The sequence below is a fragment of the Spermophilus citellus genome (assembly GCF_964194105.1).
Source record: "Spermophilus citellus genome assembly, chromosome: 13".
Classification (NCBI taxonomy): domain Eukaryota; kingdom Metazoa; phylum Chordata; class Mammalia; order Rodentia; family Sciuridae; genus Spermophilus; species Spermophilus citellus.
Window position 1 is genome coordinate 23,776,115 of NC_138193.1, and position 17,537 is coordinate 23,793,651.

The window sequence follows — 17,537 nt, forward strand, 5'->3', positions numbered from 1 at the left end:
CAAGCTGCTTCTTGGCAAAGTCACACCTGCATCCTGGATCCAGACCTGTGGTAGCTGCCTTCTCAGAAAGCGCCCCCTGGTGGGCAGGGTCGGGCAGCCAGATGGAACTTGGGGCATTTAATCTCACATGTTGACAAATGACTGGATTTTTCACAGGGTTGCCTGTGAAATTGTCTCTTTTCACACAGTGCTTAAAATATCTTGTTGAAGGGAGGGTTTCACAGGGGAGAAGTGACAGATATATCCTGTTCTACATAATATGACTAATATCCCGCAAATGTTCACATGCATAAACTGGAGAATATCAGTCACAAAGAGCCTTGGAGATAAGGGCCTACTGGTCCATGTGAGGAATGGGAGGTGAGAAGGGATATAATCTCTCCAGTAAGGTAAAACTCCACTTAAATTAACATTATTGAGGACATACTGTGTGCCAGATTTTGTGCTGAGGATAGGACAAGCTTCAAGATATATCTAAGACATGATGGGATTTATAGTGTATTTAGGAGGTTAAAATATGGGTAAATATAATGTTTATAAGAATAGTTTTAAGATACCAAAGGAATGGTGGAGAACTAGTATAGTGGTAGAGCACTTTGCTAGCATGTACAAAACCTTGGGTTTGATCTCCAGCAACACCAAACAAACAAAAAGCCAAAAGAAAGATATGAACTATGGAGTCCTGGAGAATAAAGGACTGGGTTCCCTATTTTATGGGTATAAGAGGTTTATTCTGAGAGGGCTTTGTTAGAGTTGTAAGTTCTGAGACTGACCACAACAAATCAGTGGTATTAGAATCCAGGTTTTTAAGAAGGCAAATATGAACAAATTTTAAAACAAAAAACACTGGAGTTAACAGAGAGATTTTAGAAAGAATTTATTATGGCTAATTATGTAGCTATGTATTCAAAGAATATTTGTTAATATCAAAAAATGCATCAGATTAAAGAGGAGGCTGCTCATCCTTCCTGCTCTGATCTGAATGTGTCTCTCCTAATTCATGTGTTGGAAACCTTATATCTAATGCAGCAGTGCTGGGATATGGGGCCTGATGAGAAGTGCTTAGGTCAAGATCAATGCTGCTACAAAAAGCATTGTTCACTGTCTTTTGCTCTTCTGCTGTGTGAGGACACCCTCCTCTAGAGGGTTGGAAGCAGAGACCAGACCATCACCAGAAGCCAGTGCCTTGATCTTAGACATGCCAATCACCAGAATTGTGAGAATAGATATCTCTTCTTTATAAGTTACCAGTTTTAAGTACTTTATTATAACAAAACAAAACAGATTGAAACACCTCCCATCTCTAACTTAATGCAATGTTCAAAGGAGAGATAAGAGTATTTCATATTCAGAAAACCAGTCCAGAAAACAGGAAGCAGAGGCCAGAGCAGACCTGTAAACTATCTAAAGTTCAATCTCTCACCTCAAACACAAACTATCAGCCTCAAAAGATCAAGATGGTTAAGCACAAACTGTAAACAATTACTGACTAATCACTAAGATATGCTGACCCAGAAGAACTCCTATGAAACCAGACTTAAAAATAAGCATAAGATTTTTTTTTAAATGAGCAGGACTCTTTAGTTGCATACTTTGGGGAGACCAACCAAGAGAATTAATGCAACAAGTCTGTAAGTTAGCAAAAATATTCCAAGACAGAAACAATAACTTAGGAAAGTAGGAGGGGTGGAATCAGAATCTAGAGTTGTTGTCATACGGGTGTGATCTAAATTTTCCAACTTATAACAACAAAACAGGAGAAAAATTGGACTCTAGAAACTACTTCTAATGGGGCCCAGTTGAGGACTTATTAGACAAAATATCAATGCAGCTACTATAAATATGTTTAAAACACTAAAGGAAATTGTGTTTAAAGACTACAAGGAAAGTATGTTGACCATGGCTTATCAAATGGAGAATACCAATAAAAAATTAGATTTTTTTTTTAAAAAGACAAACAAATGAAAATTCTGGGGTTGAAAAATTCAACCACATATTTGTGTTGGCAGAAGATATAATAGGGAAACTAGAGGAGAGATAATACAGATCATCTAATCTGAATAACAAAAGGAATATTTTTAAAAATTGAACAGAGCCCTCAGAGAAGAGAGAAAGAGGTGAAAAATACTTGAAGACATAATAGCTAAAAAGCATCTCAAATTGTTTAAAATTAATCTACACATGTAAGAAGTTAAAAAAAATTTCAAAGAAATTCACACCTTGAAAAACATAAACAGTTTAAAGACAAATATTTGAAAGCAGCAAGAGAAAAATGACTCCTTAAGTACAAGAAGCCACAATAAAATTAAGATTTTATTCTGATGAGAATTTCCATCATAAACAATAGAAGCTAGAAAGCAAAGTATTGAAAGGAAATAAGTCAGCCTAGTATTCTGTAGTCAACAAAACTATCCTTCAAAAATAAAGATTAAAAAAAATAACAAAATAAAGATAAAAATAAAGACATTCCCAGATAAACAAACACTGGAAAGAAATGACACCAGTGACTTGACACATGAGAAATTAAGTCAATATTTTTTTAAAAATTACATAGGTAAACATAAAAACAGTTTAAATGTATCATTTATTATATTCTTCTCTTAAAGAAAATTGTACATAATGATTATAATACTATATTTATTACTGTAGATTATCACATATTGATAAATGATACATGGATAGATAGGTAGATAAATTAACATTTTAGCATTATCATTTATCAATAGATGATAATATACAAATGGCAAAAATAGCACAAACAGATAGATATATAATAGCAAAAATGTCATGAAAAAGAAGAGTAATAGAGCTCTATTAGAGCCAAATATGTGTATTTTACTGGAATTAAGTTAGTATTAGTATTAAATAGATTGTCGTAAATTAAGTTACATATTATAATTCTCAGATAAATCATTAAGAAAATCACCTTTAAAGTAAGGCAAAAACAATAGTTATAACAAAGGAATCAAATGGTGCAAGAAAAAATATTTACCACAAAAAAGACAGTAAAGAAGCCACAGGGGGATTAGAAAGACATACAAATCAAATATTAAAATGCAAGCTTCCATCACATAAATAGGTTAATGGAGCCAGGTGCAGGAACACATTCTGTAATTGCCTGAGGCAGGAGAATCACAAGTTCAAGGTCAGCCTGGGAAACTTAGCAAGATCCTGTCTCAAAATAAAAATAGAAATGGACTAAGGGTGTAGTTCAGTGGTAGAATGCCCCTGGTTAAATCACCTGTACCACAAAAAGTGTAAATAGATTGAACATCTCAATTAAAAAAAAATCTGAGATTTTCACACTAGATACAAATAATAAGTCCTAAGAAACACATGTTTGACCCAAGATATAAATAAGTTGAAAGTAATAGAATGGAAAAAGATACCCATGAAAATGGCAATTCTAAGAGATCTGAAGTGACTAGTCTAATAACAGACTACATGACAAGAGCATATCAAAATTAATGAAATGAAGCTAAAGCAGGGCTTAGAGGCAAAGTTGTAGCTTTAAGTGGCTTTATTAAAAAGGAAGAAACTTCTAGTAAACATGTTAACTTTCCTAACATTTAAATAACTAGCACAGAAGAGAAAACTATATCTTCAATAAGCAGAAGAATGGAAATTTTTGAGATTAAAGAGGACACCAATTAGACAAAAGAAAATAATAGAGAATATCAATGAAATGAAATTTTTAAAAAAGTCAACAATAGTGCTGAAAGTTTATGGAGACTGGGGTTGAGGATGTGGCTCAGTAGTCAAGTGCCATTGAGTCAATCCCTGGTATCCCCCTCCCCCACAAAAAAGAAAAACAAAAGGAAAAGACAATCATGAACAAAGGAGAAGACATCATGGGTGAGCTTACAGAAATAAAAAGACTATGAGGAAATACCACCAACACCTTTCTGCCAAAAGAGCAGATAATCCAGATGAATGCACAAATTCCTAGATACAAATTACAAAAAAAAAATGACTTAAAGATCAGTAGAAAATGTGAATAGTCCTAAAATAAGTAATACCCTAAAAACTACTTTTCAAAATCCATCACAAAGAATAAAAACAGGCCCACAGGTCTTCAAAGATAGTTTCAGGGATTACAAAATTCTCAGTTTCAGAGACTAGAAGAGTTGCCAGTTATTTTCTATCAGTACTTAACATCTACTGATTTTATATTGTTTCTAGTCATGATTAACTTATAAGTAATATGACTCTTCATTTTACCTAGTTTGAAGACATACATCAATTCTTTCTTATCTGTAATTTCACTTTCCACAGTTTGAGTTATCCCTGGTCAACTGTGGTCTGAAAAAATTAAACAGATATTTTCAGAAATAAACAATTTATAAGTTTTAATTGTACATCATTCTAAGTAGCATAGTGAAATCTTGTACTGTCCCACTCTTCTTCCAGGACATGAATTATTCTTTTGTCCAGTGTATCCACACTATATATAGTACCTGCCAACTTGTCACTTAGTAGTTAGCTCTCTTATCAGGTTGAATACTGTAGTATTGCTTGTGTCCAAGTAATTCTTGTTTTACTTAACAATAGCCTAAAAGCCTGAGAATAGTGCTCTTTCCAACTCAGATATGACAAAGACAAGCTTCACAGTGCTTCCTTTAAATGAAAACATAAAAGTTCTTGACTTAATAAGGAAAGAAGAAATATATGCTTAGGTTACTAAGCTCTATAGTAAGAACAAATCTATCTGTGAAATTGTGAAGAAGGAAAAATGTGTGCTACTTTTGCTATTGCACCTTAAACTGCTAATGTTACATCCACAATGCATGATAAATGCTGATTTAAGATAGAAAAGGCATTATATTATGGGGTTCAATGCTATCCTCAGTTATAAGCATCCAATTGGGGGGTACAGTCCTGTAATGTATCACCATGGATATAGGAGTTGGATATGTATGTAATCAACACACTTATATATACATATATCTTAAACATATTTAACAATATATAAAGTTTAAATACTATATATATAGTATATATATATATATATATATTTGTATATATATATATATATATATATATATATAGTTATTAACAGGCTTAATAAGAGATACAGCATAATGAACACCATAGAGTATATAGTGTTCATTGTTCATTATGCTGTATCTCTTATTAAGCCTGTTTTGTGTATCTTCCTATTTTTTTACTCATCATTTCTAGAAGTTTCATGATGAGAGATTTTCCAGACTTTCTAGTCTGCCAAGTTGCTGAAAATAGAAGTCTCATTTAAGTTTCTAATTATTCTGGAATCATGTTTTATTTATGGTGTGCCAGGGTATTACATGTTTTTAAATTATTTTTTAAAATTTTATGCATAAAGCCAAATGCTCCAGAACTATTTTTTTTGAATAGTAAGCCTTTTTTCCAAAACTTTACCTTCCTTTCTGTCTTGCACAATTGTTGAATTTTCCCGAAACCAGTGATCCTGGTGGGGGGGGGGGGCTACAAAAAAGTTTTCTCACCTTTTGTTCTAAGAAAGCACCTACTACAAACAACTACCTTCTCCCAATGAGTTAGATTAGGCGATGTCCCCTTATTTACCTATGACAAGGTCAGATGTAGATCTTTCAAATTCCTCCAAATGATTTTCTAGAGCCTGTGGCCACAATGGTTGTCCTGGCTAAGCCACTGGGATGGGCCTGGTGTTTGGATTCACAGCAAAGTCAGATGTTCACTTCATTCTCCTTCCTTGTTGATGGTATTTCTCTCCGTGGTGGCCTTTGGAGAAGGGTGACAAGGATCATGTAAAATTGCCTTCCTGCCTTCTTTAATTTGTTTCTTATTATTTTTTAGCTCTTGTGAAGGTATTTTCATACATGGGCAGTTGTTCAAATTGGCTTTCTGTGAGGGAGTGAGCACACTGGAAACCACTATTTTTCCATCTTGCCGGTGTTACCTCCCTTTTAGCCTAATTCTTATGACCCTTTCAAGATCTTACAGTCAGAGCATTCTACTTATTGGAATATTCCACTTCCCCAATTGTAATGTGTTGGAGGGATTGGTACCAGGACCCCCTTGGATAACAAAATCCATGGATGCTCAAATGGCATGGAATTTGCAAAAAATCTGTACACATCCTCCCTTACACTCTAAATCATTTCTAGACTACTTAAAATACCTTATAAACAGCAAATGCTATGTAAATAGTTGTCATGCTATATTATTTAGGGAATAATGATGAAGTGGAAACATCTATAATGTTTAGTACAGGCATAATTTTCTTTCTTTCTCTCTTTCTACCTTTAGTTGACTGAATATACAGATTAGGAACACAGAGTTATAGACATCCAACAACTCTCTTCCACAACTTGTATCCCCACCCCTACCATAATTTTTTAAAAAATAAAATGTCACCTCACTAAGGCCAGATTTGTTTTTATTTGGCCTGTTACCATATTTTTTTATGGTTTTCATTCTGGTCTCCCCATTTTTGTCCACTGATCTGGCTATCTATGCACATGCTAATGCCTTAGTTTTTAAAGTTTTTTAGTAATTCTTACTATATATTTCTCCCTTTTTCTTGTTATTTTCATGTGTTTGTTTCTATATGAATTCCAAAATCCTTGCTGGAAATTCATTGCAGATAGATTCATTGGAGATAGATTCTAAATGTGCACATGTAGACAGAACAGCCTGCATAATATGTGTCAAGGAAGAAAATCAAGATAGAGTAACTTTTGTTCAGGGCACTTGACTAAAAACCTACAGTCCACTGGAGGATCAGGTTTCAGTGTCTCCATGGGAGCTGACATTTGAACTGGGCAGCAGCCATATCTACCCAGGAAGTGAGTTGATCTTTAGATTGGGCCAAACTGAGCCATAGGTTTCCTGAAACATTAATAATCAATGCTGGCCTTCTGTAGAATAGGCTCCTCCCCCAAAACTACCCAGAGACCAACCCTTTGTTACCAGACACCTTAACTTTTGCCAGTACCAATCATAATTCCTGATTAACAAGTACAAGTGATATGATTGCCAACCCCCCTTGTAGTTTAAATCTATAAATACATCCACTATTTTGTGAAACCTCAGGAAACAATTCAAGACTACTTACATTTCTGTCTCCTAGAATGCAATCCTAATCAGCCCCAAATAAATGTGATTTCTCTTTGTTCTCAACCAGGCTAAATTTTATTCTTGGTTGACATATCACATGATCTTCATGTCATCTTCCACCACCATGGTATGGCACAAATTTTTAAATAATTATTTTGTTAAACAAAAATGCCAGACTTTCAGTTTCTAGTCAGGAATTTAGGAGCTTAGAAATCATCATTTCTGTCCTAAATAAAAGAACACAGTTAAGAAAACTGAAAATCACCTCTTCTTAAATCCACAAGAGAATTGGGGTCACAGAGAAAACCATTGCCCTAAAAAATTGAAGGGGTGGACAGGCAATATTACTGGAGCAAAAACCTTGAAGCAGAAACTACCCCTATGGCCAGTACCAGGGTAGGAAAAGCCACACTGTTATTGATAAATGACTAGAGACAAATTTAAAAGTTAAAAACCCAAAGGGAACCTTGTCTTGGGAAGATGTCACTTTCTTGAATTTTACCTCCATGAGCCCTACTAAGTTCTCATGGTGAAAGTTACAGAAAAATTCTCTTAAATCCCAACAGCAGGAAAGGAAGAGTAGCTACTCTGAAATGTTCTCAGAGAATTCTGACCTTAACAAGGTCTGCCCTAATGAGACAGTATTTACCAACTGCCCAATGATGGGATTTGGCTTTATGAGAGACTAAATGGCCTGAGGAAAGGGAAATATCAGTGCTACTTCCCTCTAGCCAGTCTCTCACCTAAACCAGGAGGAGCCTAAGAAGCAGTTGTGAAGGTCAGAGTCCAAGGGCACAGGATCTCTAAAATACTGAGACCTAACTATAGAACTATAAAATGTTTCCCTTCCACCCACATCTTACCAGTACATTAATAAGGCTCCTGTATTAAAATGGAAATACTACTTGAAGAAATGGATGCCCTAGGCCTTATTTAAAAGAGTCTCTAGGAAACCTTTTCTCCGCACCACCAAAGAGAGAAAGAGAGAGAGAGAGAGAGAGAGAGAGAGAGAGAGAGAGAGACAGAGAGAGAGAGAGAGAGGTACAAACAAGGACACAAGAAGAAATTCTAGCCTATGACATCTACAATACAGTACACAGTAAATGTAGCCTAACTTATAGACAGATAAATGTAAAACCTCACACAAAGGCTTCATTTATCTATCTCAGTTACCTTTTCCATGCCTGGCTGTATTAATAGTTTTCTGTTGCTATGATAAAATACCTGAGATAAACAATTTAATAAGGGAAAAGGTTTATTTTGATATATAGTTTCAGAACTTTCAGTCTCTCTCTTTGCACGTATGCCTGGGAGAGGAAGTTTCCTCTGGGAAGCAAAGAGAGAGACAGGATGGGGCCAGAGTCCCAATATTCCTTTCATGGGCATATCATCAATGATCTGTCTTCCTTCTATTAGGCCACACTTCTTAAATATTCTACCACTTCCCAATAATGCCACATAGTGGCACTTAACATATGGAGCTTTGGGGAACATTTTAGATTCAAACTATAGCATTGACTTTCAATAAAATCTATGTGTCATAATAAAAGACAAAGCACAGTTTGAAGGGACAGAGCAAGCATAAGAACCAGACTCAAAAATTTGTGGAAATTATCAGACCAGGAATCAAAATCAGCAAGGAGTAATATGTCACGGTTCTAACTGAAAAGTGGACAATATGCAAGAACAGATATATAATGTAACCAGGGAGTTGGAAACTCTGAGAATCACAAAGAAATGCTAGAGATAAAAAATACCATAATAGATACAAAGTGCATCTTTGCTAGGCTCCTAAGTATACTGGACCCAGTAGAGGAAAGAATCAGTGAACTTGAGGAAATACCAAAAACTTCCAAAGCTGAAATACAAACATAAACAACAACAACCAAAATCAAACATTTTTTAACAAGAAAGTTAGAACAAAATACTCAAGAAGTGTTTGACAATTACAAAAAGTATAACAAATATATAATGAAAATGCCAGAAATAGAAGAAAGAGAGAAAGGAAGACAGAAACTATTTGAGGTAATAATGACTGAGAATTTTCCAGAATTAAAAACAAACACCACATCACCAACCACCAATCCAAGAAGCTCAAAGAGCACCACACCCAATGAATGTGGGGGAGGGGGTGTGGGGAACAGGACCTTACTTAGGTATGTCATATTCAAATAGCAGAAAACTGAAGACAAGAAGGAAATATTGAAAAGTTATCAGAGGACAAACAAAAACAAAACAAAGGAAAATCACCCATAGAGAAACAAGGATAAGATTGATATCTGATACCTCCTCAGAAAACATTCAAGCAATAAGACTGGATTGATGTGTTTAGTGTTGAAAGTAAAAAAAAAGCCAACCTAGAACTCTGTACTCAGTAAATTCATTCTTCACAAAAAAGAAGTGAAGACTTACTTAGAAAAACAAAAATTGAATCAATTTGTCATGAATAGACCTGTCTTGCAAGGAATGTTAAAATAAGTTCACAAGAGAGAAGAAAAATGATAGTTTAGAAACTCTGATCCACATAAAAGAAGCCCAGTCAGGAAGAATTAAATGAAGATAAAATTAATAATTATTGTCAATATGTTGGTACTTTGTTGATTTTTGTAGATTGAGCTTGAATCTAGCAATTGACAACTTGAGCTCAGTGAATAGTTAGTTCTAAATGTGTTATCTTTAGATTCTTTGAGGAATTATGTAAAAAAATAAATTTGTCTATAAATGGCAACTCTCCTGCTTCTTTCTAATTCATATGACTCTTTTCTCATTGCTTTTGGTGAGATCTAGGATATTGTTAAAAAGAAATGATCATAGCATAAGTCAGGTTAAATTCTCTGCTATTATAATGAACTTTTTATCAGAAATGGCCTTTATGAACATTTCCAAGAATGATTGAAATAATCAAATCTTTTGTTCTTGTCATTTTGTTAATGCTATACGTTACACTGAGAAATTTTTTCAGTTAAACTATTCTTGGGATGAACCCTATATTTCCATATTGTGACTTCCCCCACATTACTATATTTAATTAAAATGAAATAGTCTATCTTTTGAAGGTTTTGGCATGAGGGTTTTATTAGCCTCACGACATCAGTTGAATACCTTTGCTTCTCTATGTATTCTATGAAACAATTTGATTAAAATGCTAATCTCTTTATTATTAGAAAGCCTTACATGAAACACTGTAAGTTTGCCATTTGATGAGAGAATGTAGGTGAGGTTCAGAATTTAATTCCTGTAACTTTAATTGGACTGCACTTTATATATATGCTCTAGAGCATTATGTATTTAATTTTTTCACTGTAATGACAAACTATATTGTCTCATCTTTTATAACTTTTCATCTACTACTTGATCTGATGACATGGTCCTTCTAATATGATTTATTGGCACCTTCTTTCTTTTCTTTGATAAGTCTTGCTGATGTCTAGTAAATAACTAGTCTGTTTAAGAAACTAGTTCTCAGCTTGGTTGACATCTGCACAACTTCTTTTCTTCATATTTCACTAATATCTGTGTTTTATCTGTTTTTCTCTTTTTCATCGAGGTTCTTTTATCTTTTTTCTACACTTTGATTTGAAAAAATAGTTCAATAATGGTCAACCTTTCTTCTTTTCTAATGAATGCACTTGAAGTTTTAAAATTTTCTCTATATTATTTTTGCAACATCACTCAGGTATTGATATGTAGTCATTATTTATCATTCACTCATATATATTTCATTATTTCTATTGTTATTCCACAACTCCTTAAATTATTTAGCAGTGTTTTTTTTCACTTCCAAAGGAATATGGCTTTTTAGCTATATTTTACCATTGATTTTTATCTTTAAATAGTCATTAAAGACTATCTTCTTATGTATATTAAATTGATTATTTGGTATTCTTTGAGATTGGCTTTGAGGTTTGGTACCATAGAACTTTGGGGAAAAAATTATATGGTCTCTAATTGAGTGCAGTCATAGGTATACTCATTATTGTATTTCACTGCATAATCATTGCAGATTTTATGCTACTTTTTTTCAAAAAGTAGAATAGAATCATGGGAAGCTTTTTAAAAAATATGTGCTGGTATTACTTAAAATCATTTATTAATAATCTCTCTTTGGTGCAAGATTAGGATACACAAAATATTCGTTAATATAAGTTAATATGGTGGTGGCAATTATGCTATAATGTGATAATTCAAGCTTGTTTATTGTATTTTTCAAATGTTTATTCACCCTTACTAATTTTTGGTTTGATTTACTTCATAATTACTAAATTTTCTGCAAACTTAAGGGTATATCAAGTTTTGTAGGGATTCTATACATTTTTACTTTAATAATGCTCAATTTGCATGGTTTAAGTGAATATTTCAACATCATATATATGTTTAAAACCCATTTATTTAGTCATATCTGTGACTCAACTATTATGTGTTTTGCATGTTTTAAAATTTGTTTGTTGATATTTTTCTCATTGATTTGAAAGCATTAAAAAAACTAATATTTTTTTCTGTCATATAACATGTACATATGTTCCACAGTGTGTAATTTCTATTTTAGTTTGGCCATACTAAGCACATAAAGCATAGAATCAACTTGTCAAATTTCACAACATACCAAATTTGCTGAAATTTTAGTTGGGATAATGTTGCAATATTGTTTCTAATCTATGAACATAGTATATCTTTATATTTTTCATATGTAATGGAAAACAGAAAGCTATAAAGAAAAAGTAGAAATTAATAGAAAGTAAACATAAAATATGGGAAATTAACTTTTTTAATACCAGTTTTTATGAAGCTTTGTCAGAGTATTATCTACACTCCCCAGATAATTTTATGAGGCTATCAAAATTCCCCCATTTGACCCAGCTATCAGGGTCTCTACCCAAAAGACTTAAAAACAGCATACTACAGGGACACAGCCATATCAATGTTTATAGCAGCACAATTCACAATAGCTAAACTGTGGAGCCAACCTAGATGCCCGTCAGTGGATGAATGGAGTAAAAAAAAAAAAGTGGTATATATACACAATGGGATTTTACTCAGCAATAAAAGAGAATAAAATCATTTGCAGGTAAATGGATAGCATTGGAGAAGATAATGCTAAGTAAAGTTAGCCAATCCCCAAAAAACAAATATCGAATGTTTTCTCTGATATAAGGAAGCTGACTCATAATGGGGTAGAGAGGGGAAGCATGGAAGGAACAGATGAATTCTGGGGGGCAGAGGGGTGGGAGGGAAAGGGGGGGCAGGGGATTAGCAAGGATGGTGGAATGTGATGGACATCATCATCCAAAGTACATGTATGAAGATACAAATTGATGTGAACATACTTTATATACAACCAGGGATATGAAAAATTGTGCTGTATATATGTAATAAGAATTGTAATGCATTTTACTATCATTATTTTTTAAAAAAATCAATAAAAATTCAGATATCAAAAACTTTCAAGGTTAAAAATTGATAAATCCTTGATAAAACTAATTGTAAATAAAATAGCAAAAAAATCAGAACTAAAAAATTGCCAACTATCACACTTGAAATAGGCTAAGAAACTATGAAGAGCCCTACAAACATTTAAATATAGATGAATTAGCCTTCCAATAAAAACAATGCAGGCCTGATTTCTTAACCCTGGAAGTTATCAAACAGTTGTGGAAAAATAATACCAACATTTTTTTCCATTCTAAGGATTGAACCCAGGGCCTTGTGCATACTAGCCATTTGTTTTTAAATGTTATGTAGTGGTAGATGGACAGTATGCCTTTGTTTTATTTATTTTTTTTTGTATGGAGTGCTAAGGATTGAACCATTTCTCACACATGCTAGGCAAGTGTTCTGCCATTGAAGCACAGCCCCATCCCCCCAATGCCCTTTTTAAATATAATTTTTGAGATGGTGTCTCCCTACAATTGTCCATAGATGGCTGATTCCATTCCTCAGGATTCAAAGTAAGGCAGGACATCATGGCAGAAGAATGTGGTAGAGCAAAGTGGCTCAGAACATTGCATTAGGAAGCAGAGAGAGACTCCCTTTACCATGGACAAATATATACCACAAAGGCACACCCCAGATGATGCAACTCACCCTACCTGCCCACAGTTAATCCCTATCAGTGAATTAATGCACTACTTAGGTTAAGAGTCTCATAACCTAATAATTTCCCCTCTGAACTTTCTTGCATTATCTCACAATGAGCTTTTTGGGGACACTTCATATCTAAACCATAACAGAGTATTTTTTATATATATGTATATATAAAAACATATGTGTATATATACATATATGTATATATGTGTAAAGAAAATTACAAAGAAAATGTAGAAAAATATATATATGTATATAATAAACACACACACACACACACACACACATATATATATATATATATATATATATATATATATATATATATATATATATATATATTATATATATATATCCATTTGCTACAAATAATGAGGCTAGCAAAATCCAGATACCAAAACCTTCCAAGGCTAAATTGAAAAAGATGATTCAAAGTCCATTTCCTTATGCATTTAAGTAAAATATTCTTTAAAATATGGGAAATTTAGATCAATCAAATTTTTTTAAAGTTTTATAAACCAAGTTGGTTTTAGCCCAGGATTTCAGTATTGATCTTATATGAAGAACCAAATATCTGGGTGTGGTGGCAAATGCCAGTAATTCCAGTGACTTGGGAAGCTGATGCAAGTTCAAGGCCAGCCTCAACAACCTAACAAGACCCTCAGCAACTAAGCAAGACCCTGTCTCAAAATAAAAAGTAAAAATAAAACATACTGGGATGTAGCTCAGTGGTAAAGCACTCTGGGTTCAATCCCCAGTGCCAAAACAAACAAACAAAAACGAGGAAGATAGAAAGGAAGAATCAGTAAACTTACTTATCAAAGGGCTGGGACTGTAGCTCAGTAGAGGCCCTGGGTTCAAATCACCAGCACTATAAAAATGACAAACCAAAAAGGAAACTTAATGAAGAAATATTGAAACCTTACACATGGATATCAGAAGTAAAACAAGGATTTTTGCTTATACTAGCATATTTTATCCAGAAAAAAAAATAGAGTGATTAGAAAGTAACAGATGCAACTGCCATTACCTGCAGATTATTATGTAAATAGAAAATTCAAAAGGATCTAAAGATAAACTCTTACAGGGAATAAATTTATATTTATAATCATACAAATCTTAATTGTATTTTTGTTCACCCACCATAGTTATAAAATAAAATTTATATTAGCTTTCATATACACAAAAATAGCCAGATAGATTATAAATAAAAGATAATATGCCTTTTGCAGTATAAAATAAAATAAAATACTAGAAAGTGCCTTAACTCAAAAACAGCAACACCTAGGTGAGGAAAACTATTTGAAAAACAAGAATCTTTAGACAGATACAAAATTTGACTTGAACAAATATAAACACATGTCAGGTTGTTAAACAGGAAAGCACAGAATCATAAAGATCTCACTTCTATGGTATTTTTTCCAATTTAATGTGAGACTATGTGTGAATGAATTGGACAAGGTGATTATAAAGCTTACATTAAGAATATGCGTCTCCTCGCCGGCCGGCGGCCTCGGTGCCCGTCCTCGGCTGGCGCGGCCCACCCGCGTCCGGGCCTCGGCCTCGCCAGGGCGCCCGCGCGGATCGGGCGGGCCTCGCAGGCCACGGCGGCCGCCGCGGCGCTCTCGGGCGCGGGCGCCCCTCCCGCGGGCGGCGGGCCCGGGGGAGGCGGGTCCCCGCCCGGCGGCTGGGCGGTGGCGCGACTTGAGGGCCGGGAGTTCGAGTACCTCATGAAGAAGCGCTCGGTGACCATCGGGCGCAACTCATCGCAGGGCTCGGTGGACGTGAGCATGGGTCTCTCCAGCTTCATCTCGCGGCACCACCTGGAGATCTTCACGCCCCCAGGCGGCAGCCCCCGAGCCCGCGCAGCCCCGGACCTACACTGGCCGCGACTTCTACCTGCGCTGCCTGGGGAAGAACGGCGTATTCCAGTGGCGCGGGGCGCCGCCGCTGCAGCTGCCTAGCGTTTCTAGGCAGACTCAACGTCTTTGTTTGTATGTGGTGCTGAGGATCCAACCCGGCCCTACGCATGCCAGGGTATCACTGAGCTGCTAAGCACCTGGCTAAATTACTGAAGCTGACTTTGAACCCATGATCCTCCTGCCTCTGCCTCCTGAGTTGCTGGAATTACAGGATTGTGCCACCACGCAGGGCTACTGGCTATTTTTATATTGAATTTTCTTACCTCCAGACTAACTTAAAGAATCCAGAAGCTGAGAAAGAAGAACTGCCCAGAGTAAGACTGGAAAACCACCAGAAAATTACCTTTCAAAACTAGCATTTGGGATTTTGGGGAATACTAGAATCTATTTTTTCTTTCTGTATCAGATGGGACTATTAATTGATGGTAGTCTTTATATTGCCTGTCAATCACTCAGTAGAGTTTGTATTTGTAATAGACTCCATTTCATGCTTTGAACATAACTCTTGCTATTCTGCCACCGAGACTTATTTTAAAATTGACTTAATTTTTTTTTTCCTTTCCATTCTTCTCCCCCTCCATAACCTTGGGAAAAGCAAGATTACCCTTCCTGCCATCCTAGATACAGTTATCTATCTTTATGTACACACACACCATACTGAAGTAATTTGGATTTGGGGATGGTTCCTGAAGACTAAGAAATGGCTCTCTCTCAAGTGTACAAGTGAATCATGACCCCTGAGAAGGTACAGCCGGAATGTGACCTTACACTCACCTCTTTTAAAGCTCTCTGTTCTTCTGATGGTCAAAATCACAGCCTCTGGGACAGAGTCCCCTGTATTTCTCTTTAGCTAGCAAAGCAATAAAGTTATTTTTCCTTTTTCTCAAAAAAAAAAAAAAAGAATATGCAAGGGGGTCTAGTGTTGTAGCTCAGCAGTAGAGCGCTTGTCTAGCATGTTCAATCCTCAGAACCACATAAAAGTAACTAAATAAAATTAAGGTATTGTGTTCAACTACAATTAAAAAATAAATATTAAAAAACATGCAAGGAAGAATAGACAAGTTCGTCCTTAAAGAGTTGCAACAGACCCACGATGGTGATGGCCTGAGGCCTGGGGTTGACCACTAACTGGCCCCTGACAGGGAAGAGCGCTGGCAGAGACCCCACTTGTTCCTCAGCAGGGCTTTTGCTTGGCTGTGTGGGACCCTGGTGGCCACCAGAGGGAGATCTTGATGCTGTCTTTGCAATACAAATTGTCATTTGCCATCAAAAAAGAAGAACCAGAAACTTTGGATGATTACAGGGCTGGGACAAAAACTGTAAAAACAAACAAAAACAAAAAAACAGAAACAGAAATCCTGGGGCTTCTTTATGTTCCAGAAAGCAAGTAAGCTATTAGAGACTAACAGGACTATGCCAAAAGGACTTTGGATTCCAGGCACAGTGGCACATGCCTGTATTGCCAGTGAGGCAGGAGGATCGAAGTTCAAGGCCAGCTTTAGCAATATAGCGAGACTCTAAGCAACTTAATCATACCCTGTCTCAAAATAAAAAATAAAAAAGACTGGGAATGTAGCTCAGTGGTAAAGCACCCCTGGGTTCAAGCCCCAGAACAACAACAACAACAACAAAAAGATATCGGAGCCAACCTGAGGCCTAAGAAGAATAACTGATTCACAGAAAGTAAAACAGCTCTTGATATAACTTTATCTATGTCTATATTCAAGATTTTATTATAACACTTAAGAATTTTAAAATAAAAGCATTTTAACACCCCCCCACACACACACACCCAGTTACCATTAGAAATTACAAGGGTATCAACACTTTACTATTAAAACTGACAACAAAATGAATCACACATTTAACTTGCCTTTCTTGTGTGAATTGTTTTTCAGGCTAACTATGTAGATGATGAAAGAAAATTCTTCTTCACAGGAAAAAACAGAGAAGAAATGCAAAAAACAAACAACAACAAAAATTTCATAATTCACTATAAAATAATGGAACTGGGAAATGGTAAATCCTGAAAACACAACAACAAAAATAAAGATTTTAGGTAAACGATTGGCAGAGGACTTCATAATAGAGGGATCAGCTGAATAATCTCTAAAAGATCAATCTTAGCATTATCAAACATGGGACAACCCTCTGACATGACGTGACAGTACCTATGTGAAGTTCACAGTACCTGTGACATGTTCTTCCCCAAAAAGTTAAGCTAGTTTCTTAGTCCTTGTGTTGCTATAAAAATAAAAACACGGAGACTGCTGATTTATAAAGAAAAGAGATTAATTTGGCTCATAAATCTGGCAGCTGGAAGGCCCAAACAGCATGGTGCCAATATCTGGAGCAAGCCCTCTGACTAAGTCACAACATAACAAATGGCATCACATGGCAGAAGAGCATGGGAGGGAATTCACATAGCAAGAAAGTGAACTAAGAAAGTTAAACTCA

The 17,537-nt window shown here is 35.3% G+C and overlaps 1 long non-coding RNA gene across 1 annotated transcript in view; it reads right to left on the reverse strand.

Annotated features, from left to right (window-relative positions):
* Positions 1 to 14,029, reverse strand: part of LOC308632526 — a 58,839-nt gene extending 44,810 nt beyond the window's left edge. Inside the window, exon 1 of the long non-coding RNA XR_014018554.1 lies at positions 13,974 to 14,029. This is a non-coding gene — a long non-coding RNA (uncharacterized lncRNA). The remainder of the gene's footprint in view (positions 1 to 13,973) is intronic.
* Between the last annotated feature and the right edge of the window lie 3,508 nt (positions 14,030 to 17,537).